General features: G+C 40.2%; 1 long non-coding RNA gene across 1 annotated transcript in view; it reads right to left on the bottom strand.

Moving 5' to 3' along the window:
• LOC138752403 (uncharacterized) overlaps positions 1–14,718 on the bottom strand; it is a 28,337-nt gene extending 13,619 nt beyond the window's left edge. Inside the window, exons 1-3 of the long non-coding RNA XR_011350600.1 lie at positions 14,265–14,718; positions 13,605–13,691; positions 8,839–9,032 (exon numbers count right to left, since the gene is read on the bottom strand). This is a non-coding gene — a long non-coding RNA (uncharacterized lncRNA). The remainder of the gene's footprint in view (positions 1–8,838; positions 9,033–13,604; positions 13,692–14,264) is intronic.
• Positions 14,719–18,439: the final 3,721 nt, after the last annotated feature.

Consider the following 18,439-nt stretch of genomic DNA (forward strand, 5'->3'; position numbering starts at 1 on the left):
AGGGGGGTCATCTTGTATGCCAGTGTATATAGCAGTTTGAAAGGAATCCAGGCAGGGAGGACAGCAGAGCTGCGATGGCTAGAGTTTATGTGAGAAATAAGGAAGGTGCAGGTCAGATATATTCCAATAAAGAAGAAATACTTGAATGGAAAAATGACTCAACTATGTCTGACAAGAGAAATCAAAGTAAAGGCAAAAGAGAGGGCAACAAAGAAGCAAAAAATAGTGGGAAGAAAGAGGGCGGGGAAACTTTAAGCAATGTACAGAAGGCATCTAAGAAGGTCATTGGGAAAGAAATTATGAACTTTAAAAGGAGGCTAGCAAATAATAAGAAGAAGGATACAAAATGTTTTTTTTTTAAAGTATATTCAGAATAAAAAAGAATCAAGAACAAGGGACCCATAGAAGATGACGCTGAAGAAATTGTACTGGGAGACAAGGAGATGGCAGAGGAATAGAATGAGTATTTTGCATCAGTCTTCACTGTGAAAGACATTATTGGTATACGGGACTCTCAATAGTGTCAGGGAAGAGTGGTGAGAGCAGTCACAATCTCCAGAGAGAAGGTGTTTGGGAAGCTGGAAGGTCTAGGGATAGATAAGACTGGGACAGATGGAATGCACCCTCGGGTTCTGAAAGAAGTAGCATAGAGATTGTGGAGGCCTTAGTAATGATCTTCCAAGAATCAGTTAGATTCTGGCATGGCTCAGAGGACTAGTTGGGAGGAAGCTGAAAGGAAATGATAGACCTGTTAGCCTCACATCAGTGGTTGGGAAGTTGTTGGAGTCGATTGTCGAGGATGAGATTATGGAGTACCTGGAGGTGCATGACAAGATAGGCCAAAATCAGCATGGCTTCCTTAAGGGAAAGTCTTGCCTGATCGACCTATTGCAACTTTTTTGAGGAAACCACCAAGAACATGCAGTAGATGTTATATATTTGGAGTTTCAAAAGGCCTATGACAAGGTGCCGCATGTGGCGATGGAGCCACTTCTTTTTATGTTGTATGTTAATTATTTGGATTGCTAAATAAATATCTTTATGGCTAAGTTTGCAGTTGGTACGAAATGGAAAGGCTGCAGAGAGACTTAGATAGATTAGGAGAATGGGGAAAGGAGCGGAAAATGAAATACAGTGTTGGAAAGGGTACGGTCATGCATTTATGTAGAAGAAATAAAAGGCCAGACTGATATTTGGATGGGGAGGAAATTCAAAATTCGGAGGTGAAAGTGGACTTGGGAGTCCTCATGCAGGATACTCTACAGGTTAACTTCCAGGTTGAGTTGGCGGTGAAGAAGGCAAATGCAATGTTGGGATTCTTATCTCGAGGAATAGGATACAAGAGCAGGGATGTGATGTTGAGGTTTTATAAGGTACTGGTAATGCCTCCAATAGATTATGTGTCCCGTTTTGGGCTCCTTATTTAAGAAAGGCTGTGCTGTCATTGGAGAGGGTTCAGAGGAGATTCACAAGAATGATTCCTGGAATAAAAGGATTTGCATATGAGGAATGTTTGACAGCTCTTGGACTGTACTCCTTGGAGTTCAGATTCTATGAGGGGACCTCATAAAAGCATTTTGAATGTTGAAAGGCCTGGACAGAGTAGATATGGCAAAGTAGGGGAGTCAAGTACAAGAGGGCACAAGTTCAGGATTGAAGGGCGACCAGTTAAAACAGAGATGTGGAGGAATTTCTTTAGCCAGAAAGTGGTGAACCTCTGGAATTTGTACCACAGATGGCTTTGGAGGCCAGGCCATTTGGTGTATTTCAGGCAAATAAGTATGTGAACATTCAGGATAGCAAAGGTTGTGGAGAGAAGGAAGGGGAGTGGCGCTGAGTGGGAGAATGAATCAGCTCATGATGGAATGACAGAGTGGACGCGATGGGCCAAAAATATCCTACTTCTTCTCCTATATCTTATGGTCTTATAGTGCCAGAGCACTCACCATTGAAATCACATTGCTGAAGGACATTACAAGAGAACTCAGCACTGACAGCACACTGAAGAAGTACCCTTGCAGAGGACCTATTACCACTGAGATCACAGTGCTGAAGTACCCTGCCAGAGGATTTACTACTAAGTTGGTGCAGACCCAGGAGAATGAAGACTCCTAATGGTTCAACCGCCCGGTCCAAATGCCAACAGTTCCAAGCACATTTCTAATAACCTGATAAAGGAGCTGACTGTGTTTGTAACCAAAATCCTGCAACCAGAAGGGCCTGTGCCCAAGATGGCAGCAGTTATATTCAGCATCAGCTATGAAGGTATGTAGACTCCAGGGAGCAGCGGACTGCCGCAGAGCCCAAGAAATGGCAAGAACACCGGCTGTTTAGAAGGAAAGGCAAAGGAGGTGACCCTACGGGGAAGGGGACCACAGCAAGGGGCTTAGCGGCTGAAGGACCTTGTAGGACGGTGACCACAGCAGTGGATCAGTGAGGATCACAGTGGCTGAGGTACCCACACAGGCTGTGGGCAACCAGCGCTTATGGGACCTGCACGGGCTGCGGGTCACTGGCTCATGGCTCAGGTATTCGAGGCAGGATTTGTGAAGGCGCTGAGGGCAAGAAGGGCGCCCAAAAGGCCTTGGGATGCTGAAGGCTTCCTGATCAGTTTGGGTCTGGAGCTCGGGCTGTGGCTGCAGAGGATCAAGGGTCTGTGGGGCTGCAGAGGCTGTGGGAGTGTTGAAGGCAAATCCATAGATACTCGGTTTTTACTTCTCCTTCTCTCTTACTGTAAGGGGTGCCAGGCCACATTCATGGCAACTCTTTGTCTGCATTGTGGCAGGCAGAAGGCAATTTTGAGCAATATTTCTAGTTCTGTACTATCACATCGTAATAAAGGACTCTTGAACCTTGAGAAGACAGTATTGAAGTACATTGCCAGAGTTCTCTCCACCAGTGAGATCACACCTCCGAAGTGCACTTTCAGTGTACTCCTCACTACTGAGATCACACTGCTGTTACTCTGCCAGAGCACTCACCACTGCAATCACCAGTTAACGTCCACTGCCAGAGGACTTGTCATCACTGAGATCACATTGCTGAAGCCCAGGATTTTTCTTCCACTTTTTACAAATATTTTTTTAACCAAACACAGAGTCGATTACAAAGTTAAAAATACAAGTACAAAAGTACATTCAATATTTACTTCATGATGGTATTCACCCAACCCCCCCCCGCCCTCCCGAAAGGATTCCATAAAAAAAGAAATGAATGAATGGAAGTATAGAAAAAATAGATAACAAGATGGCAAAGAACGGACTGCTGAAAAGTGACACACACTCCACGGATCACAGATTCACATTCGATTTAGTTTTCTTTGGAGAAGATCAACGTTGGTCTCAAGAGTTGGGAAGAACTCGTCTAAAGATTTTGTAAATACGGTTGCCAAATTTGTAAAAATATGTCGTACTTATTTCTTAACTTGGAGGTAACCTTCTTCAGGGGAATACAACTGTGCATTTTTGTGTTCTAATGTGCCATACCAAGATGGGAATCAGACTTCCATGCAACAGCTACACATTTTCTGGCCACTGCCAGTACAATTTTAACAAATTCTGTTTGATGTTTGGGCAATTTCAATTTGGGTCCTTATCCCTCTGATGTTCCCAAGTGAAAATAACTCTTGAGTTTTGTGGAAATTGAATTCCTGTAATCTGGGTTAAGAAAAATTCCTCGAGCGACCCAAAAAGGTTTCAGTTTAGAACATAACCAGGCTGAATGTAAAAAAGTTCCTACCACCTCATCACATCTAAAACATCGGTCTGGCAGGTCCAAATTTAATTTGTTTAATTTCTGTGGTCTGAGATATATAATTGATGTAAAAAGTTATATTGTTCTAATCTACATCTTACATTGATCGTATAAGTCATACTATCCCGACATAATTCAGACCAGATTTGCTCATCGATTCTTATATTTAAGTCTAATTCCCATCTCTGCCTGGATTTGTTTGGGGGCTTCCCATTTGAAGATATACAATGTTCCTTCCCCTTGAAGATGTGGTCACTATGGGGAATACGCCCAGCAGCAACCCTGGTCAGCGAATCCAGGTGAGCAAGGTCTGGTTTGTGAATGGCCATGCACCTATCTAACCCAGAAAGTAGCCTATTTAAGCTGTTGGAGATTCTCGTTCCTTTAGCCAGTGAATTGTGGTCAGAGTGGAATTTTGATTTTAAAATAATTCATACTTTCTTTCTGAGATTGTCCTCCATCTTTCAACCCCACCTGGCTTTATTTCTCTTTCTGTTGGTGAGGCAATGAATATTGTCACACTTGATCCATCTCAGTCTGTCCTCTGCTTTCTTTATCCTTATTAGAGTTATAGAATTCCACAGCATGGAAACAGACCAACAGCCCCAGCTTCTCTGTGCTGAACAACGTGCTTTCCTGCTTGTATCCCACTTTCCCACACCCCTCCAATCCCCTTCCATCTATGTCACTATCCAAGGTGTTTCAAGGATGCTCACATATCCTCTTTCAATGGTTTGTTGAGGAAATAAAAGTTGGGCACTAAGATTGCCTCACATGATCTGCTTCTATAAAACTTTGGGACAACATGTAACATGTAACACTTAACAGCAACGTAGAACATTTTTTTTGAATATTTTATTTAATAATTTAAAATCCACATCCATGCATGCATATTCAATAAAGCTACAAGAGAGAAAGAAATTACACATAGCATATATATATAAATAAAACCGCATCCCTCCCACCCACCCACCCTCCCCCACAAAATATTTTGAAGAATGAAAAAAAAGAAAGAGTTGGGAGAATGTCAAAAAGAAATATAAAATCTCAATACTAATAATAATGGAATTGAGTTTACCAACAGGACGGGCTTTCAGGGAGTCCTTCAAATTTTCAAGCCAACGTGTTGTAAATATGGGCTCCATATTTTCAAAAAATATTGATACTTATTATGTAAATTATATTATTTTCTCAAGTACACAATTCAGCATGTCATCTCTCCATCCCTAAATCCATATCTGATTTCCACGTAATGGCTATGCACTTCCTAGAAATGTCTAGAGCCAGTTGTAAAAATTCAATTTGATACATGCTTAACCTTAATTTAGGTCTAACCACTTTAATATTACCCAACAAAAATAACATCGGGTCCTATGAGAGTTTGACCAAAAAATTTCCTACCTCTAACCAAAAAGGTTTTACCCTGACACTTCCAAATATAATGTAACAAGGAACTGACTTCCTGACCACATCTAAACCATAAATGTGATAATGTTGGCGTTCAACTTTTTTAATTTTTGAAAAGTTAAGTATAATTCATGTAGAAAATTATATTGAACCTGTCTATACCTAACATTAATAATTTTCATCATATTTTCTTAACAATTTTTTCATCCAATCATTTTCATCTATTTGTCTATTTAAATCAACCTTCCATCTTAATCTCCATTTATGAATTCCTAACTTAAGAGCTGCTTTTTGAAGTAGTTTATACATCTCCGAAACTAACTTATTTATTTTACCCTTACACATCAATAATTCTAATTCATTCTGTCTAGGTAATATCAAACTAGGACCTAATGTATCAACTAGCAAAGCCTTAACCTGAGAATAATAAAAAAAGGTATTATTTGGGACATTAACTTTTTCCTTCATTGTGAACATTGTGAGAGCCTGCTGCCACATAGCTTCCGTCCTGACCTGCTGCCCTGCGTCTGTAGAGTTTGTTCATCTGCCCTCTGACCATGCCTTCTGGTTTTTCCCTACATCTTCCGAAAGTTGCTCAGGTTGTTGGGTTAATTACCGCAGGAGTGTGGACAAGTAGCAGAATCTTGGGATGGTGAAGTTGGGGGGGGGGGGGGGGAATGTGGGGAGGATAGAACGGAATTAGTGTGAACAGAATTGGTGAGCGGAAGGGCCTGTTTTTTGTGCTGATGGTTCTGCGTGACTCTACACACAAAAATGCCTGACCAGCAGGTCACATGACCAAATTGCGTGCTCTTGGAAAGGGAAAAGCTTCACTCATGCATTATCTGCTATTGTAAAGTCCTTAGGGATTTAGTGTGGACATTTCCTGATGGTCACAAACTTCCAGGAATTGTGTGGTGCAATTGTAAGACTGTAAATTCACTTAAATTATCATGGCGCGAGTAAAAGTTCTCACAATTGGAGGGAGAATGCGTGCTTTTATTAGCTTATAACAAAGGGAGGGTCTTACAATGGTCTTCAATAGGGCTCGGGGTTTAGGCGGGAAATCTGGGTAGATGAAAGCAGAGCCTGGGGGAGGGGCCAGCCATGTGCACAACCTATCACCAGTGAATCTCAGTTCACTGCAATGATATATTTTATTTTTTTATCAATTTTGTTAATGTTAATGAATAAATTTAATACTGTAATGCCAATTGAAACCATTCAAAATAAACTGTTCACACTCCAAAACCCTTCTCACCCCACAAATACTGGGTGATTCCCCAAGTAGCAACTTTCTCCTTGGAAGCTGACATCCCTGAGAGCAATTGTATGGTAAGATATTAGTTATCTTGGTGGGGGGGGGGGGGGGGGTTGGGAATTCAATTCACTTCTAAACTATATTGAATATTTAACTCAATTTCTGTACAAGAGCTCAAAGAGAGAAACAAATTGCATTGCTCAGTTATAGACATTTTTAAATCAAGAACAGTATTTTGGTTATTGTGTTTCTAGTGAATGGCTGGAAATTTTACTGAATATATCCCATAAGAAATGGGAGCAGGAGTTGGCCATCCAGCCCGCTGAGCCTGCTCCGCCATTCAATATGATTATGGCTGATCTGATAAGCTCATCTCAACCTACCTGCCTTTTTCCCCCTTGATTCCCCAACTTTGTAAAAATCTATCTAAGCTTGACTAAAATATATTTACTTGAGGTCGTCTCCATTGCTTCAATGAGCAGCGAATTCTGGATTCGCCACTTTCTGGGAAAAGCAGTTCCTCTTCTTCTCAGTCCTAAATCTACTACCCCGAATCCTGAGGCTGAGTTCCCTAGTTCTAGTCTCCCCCACCAATGGAATCCACCCTTGTCAATGTTATTTATGCCTTTCATGATTTTATATGTTCCTATAAAATCCCCTCTTGTTCTTCCAAATTTCAGTGAGTACAAATTTTGGATTCAAATTTCAGATTTATTGTCACATTCATGATATTGCATACAGCCCTAAGGTTGTTTTTCATGTGGGTGAGGCAGAATTACCACTATTGGTAGTGCAAATAAAAACTGTACACAGCGTGAACATGTAAACAAATGAAGAACTGCGAACAGATAACAAATGTAAACAAATTGGCTGTGAAATACAGAGGGAATTTAAAAAATCACTAAAGTGCACAAGTAAGAGTCCTTAAATGAATCCCTGATTGAGTTTGTTGTTGAGAGTCTGAAGGTGGAGGAGTAACAGCCATTCCTGAACCTGGTGGCACGAGTCTTGTGGCATCTATACCTCTTTCCTGATGGCAGCAATGAGAACAGAGCATGTGCTGGGTGGTGAGGATTGCTGCTGCTCTCCGACAACAGCATTCTCTCTAGATGTACTCAATAGTGGGGAGGGTTTTGCCTGTGATGTCCTGAGGAGTGTCCTCTACCTTTTGGAGAGCTTTACGCTCAGGGGTATTGGTGTTCCCACACCAGACCATGATGCAGTTGGTCAACACACTTTCCACCACATCTGTAGAAATTTCTGGTGTCATACCAAACCTCCGCAAACTCCTGACGAAGTAGAGGTGCTGACGAGCTTTCTTCATGATACCATTAATGTGTTGGACCCAGGAAAGATCCTCCGAGATAGTGATACCCAAGAATTTAAATTTGCTCATCCTCTCCACCTCTGATCATCCAATGATCACTGGGTTTATACCTCTGGCTTTTCCTTCCTGAAGATAACAATCAGCTGCTTGGTTTTGGTGACATTAAGTGCAAGATTCCTGTTGAATACAGTCCCTGATGCCTCAATTTCTCCTCATAGGCTAACCCCCTCAACTCTGGATTCAACCTGGGGAACTTCCTTTGGACCACCTCCAATGTCAGTACATCCTTCCTCAAGTCAGGAGACCAGAACTGCACGCAGTTCTTCAGGTGCAGCAAAACCTCCCTGTTCCTAAATTCAATCCCTCTAACAATGAAGGCCATTGTTCCATTTGCCTTCTTGATAGCCTGCTGCACTGCAAACCAACCTTTTGCGACTCAAGCACAACACTCACAAGTCCTTCTGTATGGAAGCATGCTGCAATCACTTGCCATTTAAGTAATAATCTGATCTTCTATCTGCCCTTCCTGATAATTACCAACGCATTTCTACATGATAAATTGTTTTATATTATCAGCAAATTGTACTAAATTTAGCATCATATAACAGAACAAATCTAATTTAAGCTGATAATATTATTTCCACATCAATAAGGGCAAAATAAAAGTAAGGCTTTGAAAAAAGTGAAAATTTTGGATTAGCAATATTTTCTAAATTCTGATGATCACTTCCAGTGCTTTTACTGAGGAACATTTTCAGTTAACACTCAAGTGTTTTCTGAAAATGAGTAGATACTTGTGAAAAAGATTAAATGCTTTGGTAGAGCCATTGAAAGGTCATCTTATGTGGCATGTTGAATTGGTTTATTTATGACAACAGTGTTCAGGATCTTCAGCTTTGCAATAAGCAATTGCTTGAATAATTTTTACGTGTAATATTTATCAGTATGTTTTGAATCAAAACACCCTTGTCTAAATTACACCTGGTTCTAATGAAGATAGGAGCAGGGGAATTGTCGAGTCCTCGTTAAGACAGTATATGCTCTCCAACACCTTCTGTCATGTGACATGGAAGAGAAAGAAAATAAATACCTTGTGGGAGAGAGGAGAATTTTTGAAATGGTGGTGCACGTTTTCTTTAAATAAGAGCTTTGCTTAAAACAATTATTGAGGACTCTTTTCATCCAGCACACAGTATCCTTGACAGTGCCATAAAAGGAGGAGCATCCAAACCAGGACTGCCAGGCTGGGAAGTAGCTCCTGATGGGAGGCTGATGAAGGCTGACCTGTAATCAAGTAAATTATTCCAAATATTATTATAAATATTTATTCTAAATAGTATCTTGAGACAAATATGTGATTATTATATGCGCCGTGGTCTGGGAAAACACTGTTTCATTGGGTTATATATGTATAATATTCTTGAAGTAGTGTTCAGCATGGGCAAGGATACATTTCATCAAATTTCTGCCCATTTCATTATGTGCCACATTTTCTCACACCTAATTGACAGCAGTTTCTGTGTTCACGCAGGTCGTCGTATTTCAATAAACCGAATTGTGACATGCTGGCAAGTTTCTGCCTTTTTATCATTACCAATCACTCAGATTTAGTACATTTCACACCTGTGAAATGGACATCTGGTATATTAACTTGGGTGGTATGGTGGCTCAGTACGCAGTTAATGCTGCTAATCTTAAGAATTCAGATTTGATGGTGATCTTGGATCTTCCTGTGACAAGATTGTGCCCTTACACATCACAAAAAAAATCTGCTAGTCAGTTAATTACCCTTTGAGAGTGGCAAAAATAATTAAGGGGACTTCCCGGGCCCTACACAGGCAGGACATCAATTTCAGAAATCTGTTAAATTATATAGTTTTAAGAATTTCACAGCATGAGTCAAACTTGGAGTATTGTGTTCAGTTCTGGTCACTTCATTACAGGAAGGATGTGGAGAGGATGCAGATGAAATTTACCAGGATGTTGCTTGGATCTGAAAGCTTGTCTTATGAAGCAAGGTTGACAGAGCTAGCACTTTTCTCTTTGGGGTGATGAAGGATGAAAGGTATTCATATAGAGGTGATTAAGATTATGAGGGGCTTCAGTAGCATGGGCAGCCAGTACCTTTTTCCTGGGGTGACAATAGCAAATACCAGAGAACATCTGTTTAAGGTGAATGGTGGAAGATTTCAGTGAGATGTCAAAGCTAAGAAATTTTTACACCAAGAGTGGTAGGTTCCTGGAATGCATTCCAAACACAGAAATGCTGGAGGAACTTGCAGCATCCAGGGGAGATAAAGATATATTACCAACATTGCAGGACTGAGATACAAGTGAAATGACAGGTATTTGAGGGGAGGGGAGAAGTACAGACCAACAGTCAAAAAGTTGTTAATTGGATAATAATAAGAGAAGTGAGAATTTATTTTGGTTCTGTGAAAGAAGACCAAGGGAAAAGAGAAGAGAGAAAGAGAGAGAGAGCTAGAGGAAAGAAGACAGGGTAAGAAGATGGGTGGGGTGGGGGGTTCTAACAGAACCTGGAGAAGTCAATGTTACTGCAATCCGGTTGGAGGGTGCCCAGTTGAAGATGAAGTGTTATTCCTCCAAATTAAGGATGGTCGCAGACTGGCAGTGCATGAGACCATGAACAGACATATCAGGAAGGGAATGGGATGGAGAATTGAAATTCTTGGCCACTGGGAGATCCTTGCTATTGTGACAGATGGAGCCAAGGTGCTCATTCAATGCATTGCCTGGGTGAGGGTGGAAGCTAGTATAACAGGGACATTTAGAAGACTCTTAGATAGGCACATGGATGTAAGAAAAGTAGAAAGTTATGGATGTGAGGTAGGGAAACATGAGTTGGTTGTGAAGCAGGTTTACATAGTTCGACACAACATCGTGGGCTGAAAGGCCTATACTATGCTGTAGTGTTCTGTGGTCTCTGTTGACAATCTAAAGAAAAAGATTACACCAAAACATTTTTGCACAATCAAGACAAAAACACAAAAGATATTTTAATACATCTTGAGCCTTGGATATGCAAAATATGTACTCTTTTCACTATTTTTATTGGATTTTACAGAAATAAAAGCTTTTAATCAAAGGTAAGGTAATCATTCTGTGTGGATACTGTCACATTTGGGTCACGGGTGTTCCAACATTTAGACAAAGAGACAGTGAAAGAATTGTTCTGCATTTCCAAGCCAGGAGTACATGTCACTTCGAGAGGTGACCCTAGCCCACGGGTTTACTCTTTGGTGTTGGAGGTTAAAGTCAAAGGTGTGCAGTTCTGGTCTTCCACCTGATTTATCTGCATTTCATTTTTGATGATGTGTGGCAGAGTCACTGAATCTTTAAGGTAATGAAATGGGCTGCATGTACTGGATGGTGTCAATGTTTCCACAGTGTTTGGAGTTACACAATTGGTAAATGTAGGCATTCAATTGTATTCCCAACTTCAGTGTTGTAAGAACCAAAAAACATTGGCATCTCAAGAGTTGAGTAATTCTTGCAAAGAGCCAGTTTCTGTCCTGCTCTTATAGCCATTGTATTGATATGGTTCATTCAGTTGAATATCTACTCAATAATGATTGCAGGATGTTAATGGTGTGGTACTCAGTCATAGTAAAGCCATTGGTGGTGATCGTCTTTACACTTTTGTGGGGTGAATGTTACTTTACATTCAGGTATAGGCTGAGAAATGGCATCTTAGTTTTGCACCATGCAGGCATTAAGTGCCTAATGTATTGTTATTCAATCATAAATGAAACAAAAAAAAAATCAAGGTAATATATAAAAAAAGAATTGTACAGAAAAAACTCGTTATTTAAGAAAAATAAAATGATTATATATAAACTCAATATAATAACAGTCAAACAGAAAAAAAGAGTGGAAAACACTTAAACAATTACAATGTGTTGCTAATTGAAAAAGATGTTTAAAAAGTCAATATTATGCTATACTACCAATTCTACCCCTTCCCTTCTGAAGTTTTCTGAACTTCACAACCATTAAAATAAACCACAAACTCACAAACAAGATCCAAGTGATCTTATAAATTCTGAGAATAATTGATAAAAGTTAGATATCCCATCATATCGGACAGCCGTGAGTGTGAGTAGGAGGGACAGCATCTCATCAATATTGAACATCTAGCAATAAGGGAGGCAAAGGAGATTAAATGGGATTGGGGCACAGTTACATTCAAATATGTACTCTTAAAAAGTCACAATGTAAAGGTTGTTAACTCAGTATCTCACTTGACAGATGCTGATTGACCTGTTGTGTATTTTCTGACCACATTTCAGACTTCCATTATCTGCAATAATTAGCTTTTACTTAATGACAATCAGCTGTTCTACGATGAGGATCAACCTTGAAGGGAGCGTCAGGAACAAGAATACAACACAGACAATGTGGAGATTTCAACATTAGCACCATTTGGAAAAAGACAAAGACTGCCAGTGCAGGAATGTTGAGCACTCAACGAGCTGCTGCAGGGATCAGTGGGTCAAGCAATGTTATGGTTAGAAATGTTCAGGAGACCCTGTATTGACGGGATGGTTAGCGCAGCGGTTAGAGGAACACTATTACAGCACCAGTGACCCAAGATGGAATCCACCATTACCTGTAAGAAGTTTGTTCATTCTCTCTGTGACCTGCATGGGTTTTGCCTTTCTTCCTACCCTTCAAAAACGTATAGCTTGGTGGGTTCATTGGGTCTAATTGGATACCACAGATTTCAATGGCTGGAATCAGTTTCTACTGTGTCATATTATTAAAATAAAATTTGCGACTCAAGTAAATCCTACACAGATATGTCTGTCCTCAGTCTCCACCATTGCCAGGGTGAGGCCAAATGTAAACTTCAGGAACATCATGTCATGTTTCTCCTGGACAGTCTTAAACTTCACAGCATGAACAATGATCCTACAACTTTCAGTAACCTCCACCCCATCTGGTTCCACAGTTCCTATCTCTTCTTTCCTGACTCTTTGTGTATTTTTTTTTCTTTCTAGCGTTTCTTCCCCCTACCTAGTGGTCTTTCCCTCTACCTGTCTCTCCATCTCTCTCACCTTCTACCCTGTACCCCTTTGCCTCCTCCCCCAGCTTCTTTTCGCCCTTACGAATGTAATATCACCTTTTTTTTTAAACAATGGGACCTGACCCAAAACATTGACTGACCACTTCCTCCCGTGGATCCTGTTTGACTTGCTGAATGTCTCCACCAGCTTAGTGTTTGCATTTGTTGTGTGAATGTTACCTTATAATGTACCCAGGTGGGCTCTATGTTCATCTCTTCTGTAGAGTTTCATGATAAAAACCATCATCCTGGAATACTTGCTTTTCACAATTGCCAAGTTCTGTAAAATTGTTACAATCGTGCCAGCTGTTACTCTCTGAAAGCTGTAAATGCTGAAGAAAGAAACCCTTTCACATAAATGTGTTGCCCCTGTTTAAGTCAAAATCTCTGGAGAACCCTTCCCAAACTGTGTTTCCTCTCCCTCCTCTTTTCCAACATTTCTTAAGGTTTTAAACATCCCTAATGTGGCTGTGTCAAATTCACTTTATCACTCCTTTAATGAATTTTAAATTGCTTTCTTTTATTGAAGTATTTCCTCTGGATATCACAAAGTCCTTGTTAACCAAATTACATGCACAACTATAGCGTAGAAAAACCTTAGAATGTTTCATACTGATGGTTTCCCTGCAGCAGGACCTCTGCAAAACCAAACCTTTACCACCATCAAAAATCATTATTATCTGATTTATTTTCACATCATGCTTATTTATATGTTAATTATTGATTTTCTCCCTTGCATTTCTTTGATTTGTTTTAATAACATTCAGTACCTTGAGTTCAATTCAGAATCCACAATTGGAATTGCTCTATTACACATATTGCTGTGGTAGGCACATCATATCTGGATTACAGATTCCCTGGAAGACATTATTTAATTGGTTATTTAGAGACTAGAAAAGACCAAAGCAGTGGTTTTCAAACTTTTTCTTTCCACTCGCATCCCACTTTAAGTAATCCCTTTGCCATCGGTGCTCTGTGATTAGTAAGGGCTTGCTTAAGGTGGGATCTAAGTGGAAAGGGAAGGATGAGAATCACTGCTCTAGACCCAATTGTCACTGAAATATTTTGCTTGAGAAAAATGGTCATTTGTGAAACCGTGCACATAACAAGTCAATGAGGGACAATTAAAACAGTGGTTTTCAAACTTTTTCTTTCCTCCCACATACCCCCTTAAGCAATCCCTTACTAATCACAGACCACTGATAGCATAGGGGTTACTTAAAGTGGATGTGAGTGGGAAGAAAAAGGTTGAGAACCACTAGTCTAAAGGAATGATGGTATATTATGTGCATCATAAGTGGCTAGTCACTCTCATAAATAAAATTGTTTTTTGAAATCATCTGAACAATTAAAAAAATCACACCAACACATTCTGCTTATATGATATTCTGCCTTTAGTTCATCCCTACCGTTTCTCTGTGGATTATCACCTTGTCGTGGTGGAGAGCTTGTGTGGTCCTGTGATCCTGAGAGCGATGCCGCCTGGAGCTGTGCTCCTGGTAGATCCTTTCATGGTGGTAAGGTTAAGGGTGAGATTCTTGACAAAGAACAATCCAACCAAGTCCTCAACGATGGAACAAGCGGACAAAGTTACTCTGAACTCAACAGCGGACGAAGGCTGCAACAAATCCATCAGCTCCAATCATTGTGGTTTTCATGCCATTGGAACTAGTTGACTGATTTATGAAGTATCTTGTATTTCTTGGAGTCCAACATCAAAGACACGTTAAACAAATACAGGAACGGAAGTCTTTGCTCGGTGGGCCACTTTCCAAGGTTGGACTCATAAGCCACTTGAGAGCCCATAAATAGATCAGTGGAACAAAGACCATCATCCGAGACCTCGAAGGATAGCCATGACAATGATCAGCTGAATCTTGTAGGGAGAACTTCAAAATAAGGAAGCAATTCGATATTAAAATGAGTTATTTCAATTGGAAAGATTATTGCTTGTATTCATTCCACAATAATAAAAGCAGTCAGCTCCAAACATCTTTAAGTCATAAAATTCAATGAATTAACCAGAGTGTTTGTATTTACTCATTTTAATTTAAAGCAACAATGATCATTTGTTGTCATGTGAGCTGTTTTCAAAGTGAGGCTGGGAGGGGTTCTACTTCCTGTCTCTCTCTTTTTACTTCCTGTGTGCCTTACATTTAGCTTGGAGGCCATGTTGTGTGCAGAGGAGAAACAACAGAGGAAGAAGATAAGCTTCGCTGTGAGTGTAAATATGGTTTTGCTACAGCACTTAAATTTATATTGTTTTCAACCTAAGTATTATCCTGAGCCACAAAGAGATATGCGAGGATTGGCAACCAAAAGCTTGCACAAACATTGAGGTTTTAGAGACCAGAAATGGAAATTTAATGGGAGCTTGATGCCATGACTTTGTAGGTCTGAAAATCAGAAATACTGTGGACCAAACTGGAGCTTAGGGATCTCTATACCACTGGAGACATTTCTACCCTGAAATTTCCATCTTGCCTGCAAAATTGCCACATATAAATGATTGCAATTATGTTTTATAATTATGAGGCTGCAGAAAAGTACAACATAGACCAGTGGTTCTCAACCTTTTTCTTCCCATTCACATACCACTTTTAGTAACCCCTATGCCAATTGTACTCTGTGATTAGTAAGGGATTGCTTAAGGCCGTATGTGAGTGGGAAGGGAAGGTTGAGAATCACTGCTCTAGACCCAATTGTTACTGAAATATTTTGCTTGAGAAAAATTGTCATTGGCCCATTTCCTTTGGATTTATGAAACCTTCTGAGTTATGATAACAAATCAATTAGATACGATTAAAACAGTGGTTCTCAAACTTTTTCCTTCCCACCCACATCCCACCTTAAGCAATCCCTTACTAATCACAGAGTACCTATGGTATAGGTATTACTGAAAGTGGGATGTGAGTGGAAAAAAAAGGTTGAGAACTACTGACATAGAACTTTATAGCACAGTACAGGCCATTCAGTCCATGATGTGGAGCTGACTGAAATAAACTCACTCTATAATAATCTAACCCTTCCCAACCTCACATCCATAACCCTCCACTTTTCTTACATCTACGTGTCTTCCGAATGTCCACATTATTCCAGCCTCCACTATCATCCCCAGCAATGCATTCCAGGAACCCACTATTCTATGAATAAAAAAAATGTACCTCTGGTATCTCCCCCTAAGCTTTCCTTCATTCACCTTAAACAGATATTTTATGATATTGGCCATTTCCACATTAGGAAAAAGGTGCTGGCTTTCTACCCTATCTCAGTTTCTCGTCATCTTCTATACATCTATTAAATCACCTCCTTCTCTCAAAAGAGAAAAGCCTTAACTCTGTCAATCTTGCTTCATAAGACATGTTCTGCAATCCAAGCAACATCCTGGTAAATCTCCTCTGCACCCTTTCTAAAGCATCTGCATCCTTCCTGGAAAGAGGTGAACAAAAAAGAACAACTCAAGCTGTGAAATCACTTGAAGTTCTTAAAATGATACCCAATAGCATAAGTTTCTGAAATTGATAATTCTGATTTTTAATCTGGGTGAGTTATTTTGGGACTGAGGAAAGCTGTGGTAATCAGATCCATGGGTATCCCCCTCACGGATCCAGTGGGAACAACAAATGTCAGGGCACTGCTGGCTTGAGGATTACCTTTTCTGAAGGCCCATGTGTTCATGGGGGAGGGAAGGAAATCCCTGCCCTGAGAAGAATGTCTCCACACCCCTAACGAAGCATGAAGGAGCACTCTTCCATCTCTTCATCCCACAAAGAAAGTAAAAAGAATAGAAACAAATTTTCCCTCTTGATACATTTCAACTTCCTTTTTCATTGGGTCAGCCTGACAGAACAGCAATGAGGGCATATCAGTTGAACTACCACCCTCAGTCTCCAGCTGGCAGACAAGATATACTTTGCACCATAGCCAACCAAACTGGCAAGATTAAATGGGAATATTTAAAAGAACACGATTATTTGACTCTGCCAATTTAAGGTGCTCTGTTGAATCTGCTCTGGTTTGATCTGAAAATTAATCTGCAAATCAAAACCAGAAAATAATGGTGGAAACACCTGCCCCCATCCCAAACCTCTGTCCCAAACAGTTAATTTTTTTTAAAATTCCTGCATCCTGCTGTGTGTTAAATTTTACACATAAGGTAGGCACAAATCATTTTTAACTAGGAAAGAACATATGATTGTAATGAGAGCTGGTCATGGCATCTTAAATTGTCATTTGTTACCAAGATATCACTGTTGCAAGGCAGAATGTTGTATTCTCACATATTACTTTCCAAGTTACCAATTAAAAGGTATCAAATGTACCAACTTTCTCAGGAGATATTTTAACCCAAGTTTACACTTTTCAATCCAAATGTTATGAGCTTTTCAAAATTAATTAACATTCTTGAAGGAATGCAAGAAAGGTGAAACAAATGTTATTAGAACATAAACTTTAACATGTGAAACACAAGTCAAATTAAAAGCACCATTCCTGTATTTGTATACATTGAGAACAAATTAGGTGCAAGAACATTTGAGAATCCTTTGTTAACTGTGATAAATTTCAATCACAGTACAAAGAACAAAACTTGAAAACTAGCTTGCTGTGTGATTGTGAATAGTGGATTTCAAAGACATATAGTAGCTTTTTTTTCAGAGCCTTTGGTCATTCATTTGGTTTAGTCCCCCTGAACTATCATGGGGGATATTTTGGCAGATTTTATCCAAATGCAAGAGCAGGTAGTAAGGAAAACCAGTCTATCCATGGACAGAAAACAAGTGGCTCATCTAGCTGAAAGATCTGCAGACTAGATTCACTATATTAGGTATCAATGATAAACAATATCACAGGAGACTGCACTTCACAGATGGTTCAACGAGAAGGTCTGCAGTTACTGAGGTCAAGTGCAGTACACAAGTGTGCTGCAGAAACTCAGCAGGTCACATAGCATCCATAGAAAGTGAAGGGTAGCCAACATTTTGGGCTCCCCTCAGAAGGTCTGAAAGTACTCCACTTCCTGGACCAGAGACCTGACCATTCACCCTCTACCACCATGTTCTCTGGTAGAACTTGTCCTCACTCTAAACAACTTCTCCTTTAACTTGTCCTCACTTCCTCCAATTCAAAGGAGTAGCCATGGTGATATGCCATAAGCAAAGACCAGTCTTGAATCATACTATGGGCTTTTATTAACAGAAGAAGCCACCTCGACTGACCAGTGGGATAAGTTGTACCATCTGTTATACCAGTAAGGTGGAGCCAATCTACAGTCACAACAAATAACAAGCAGTCAGCATAATACATTACATCACTACACATGGATCCCCGCAAGGGTCCAAGCTACACTTGGCTGTTTGTTGGCTTTGTGGAGCAATCCATCCTGCAAGCCGACACAGGCAAGACCCCTCAACTCTTCCTCCGGTATATAGATAACAACATCGGGGCTGCCTCATGTACGTGTGATGAGCTTGTTAACTTCATCCACTTCGCAACCAACTTCCACCCTGACCTCAAACTCACCTGGTCCATCTCCAACAACACACTCCACTGCTGGCATCTCTCTGTCTCCATCTTGGGAGACAAGCTTTCCACTGATATACTACAA

Source organism: Narcine bancroftii, chromosome 2 (assembly GCF_036971445.1).
Source record: "Narcine bancroftii isolate sNarBan1 chromosome 2, sNarBan1.hap1, whole genome shotgun sequence".
Taxonomy (NCBI): Eukaryota; Metazoa; Chordata; class Chondrichthyes; order Torpediniformes; family Narcinidae; genus Narcine; species Narcine bancroftii.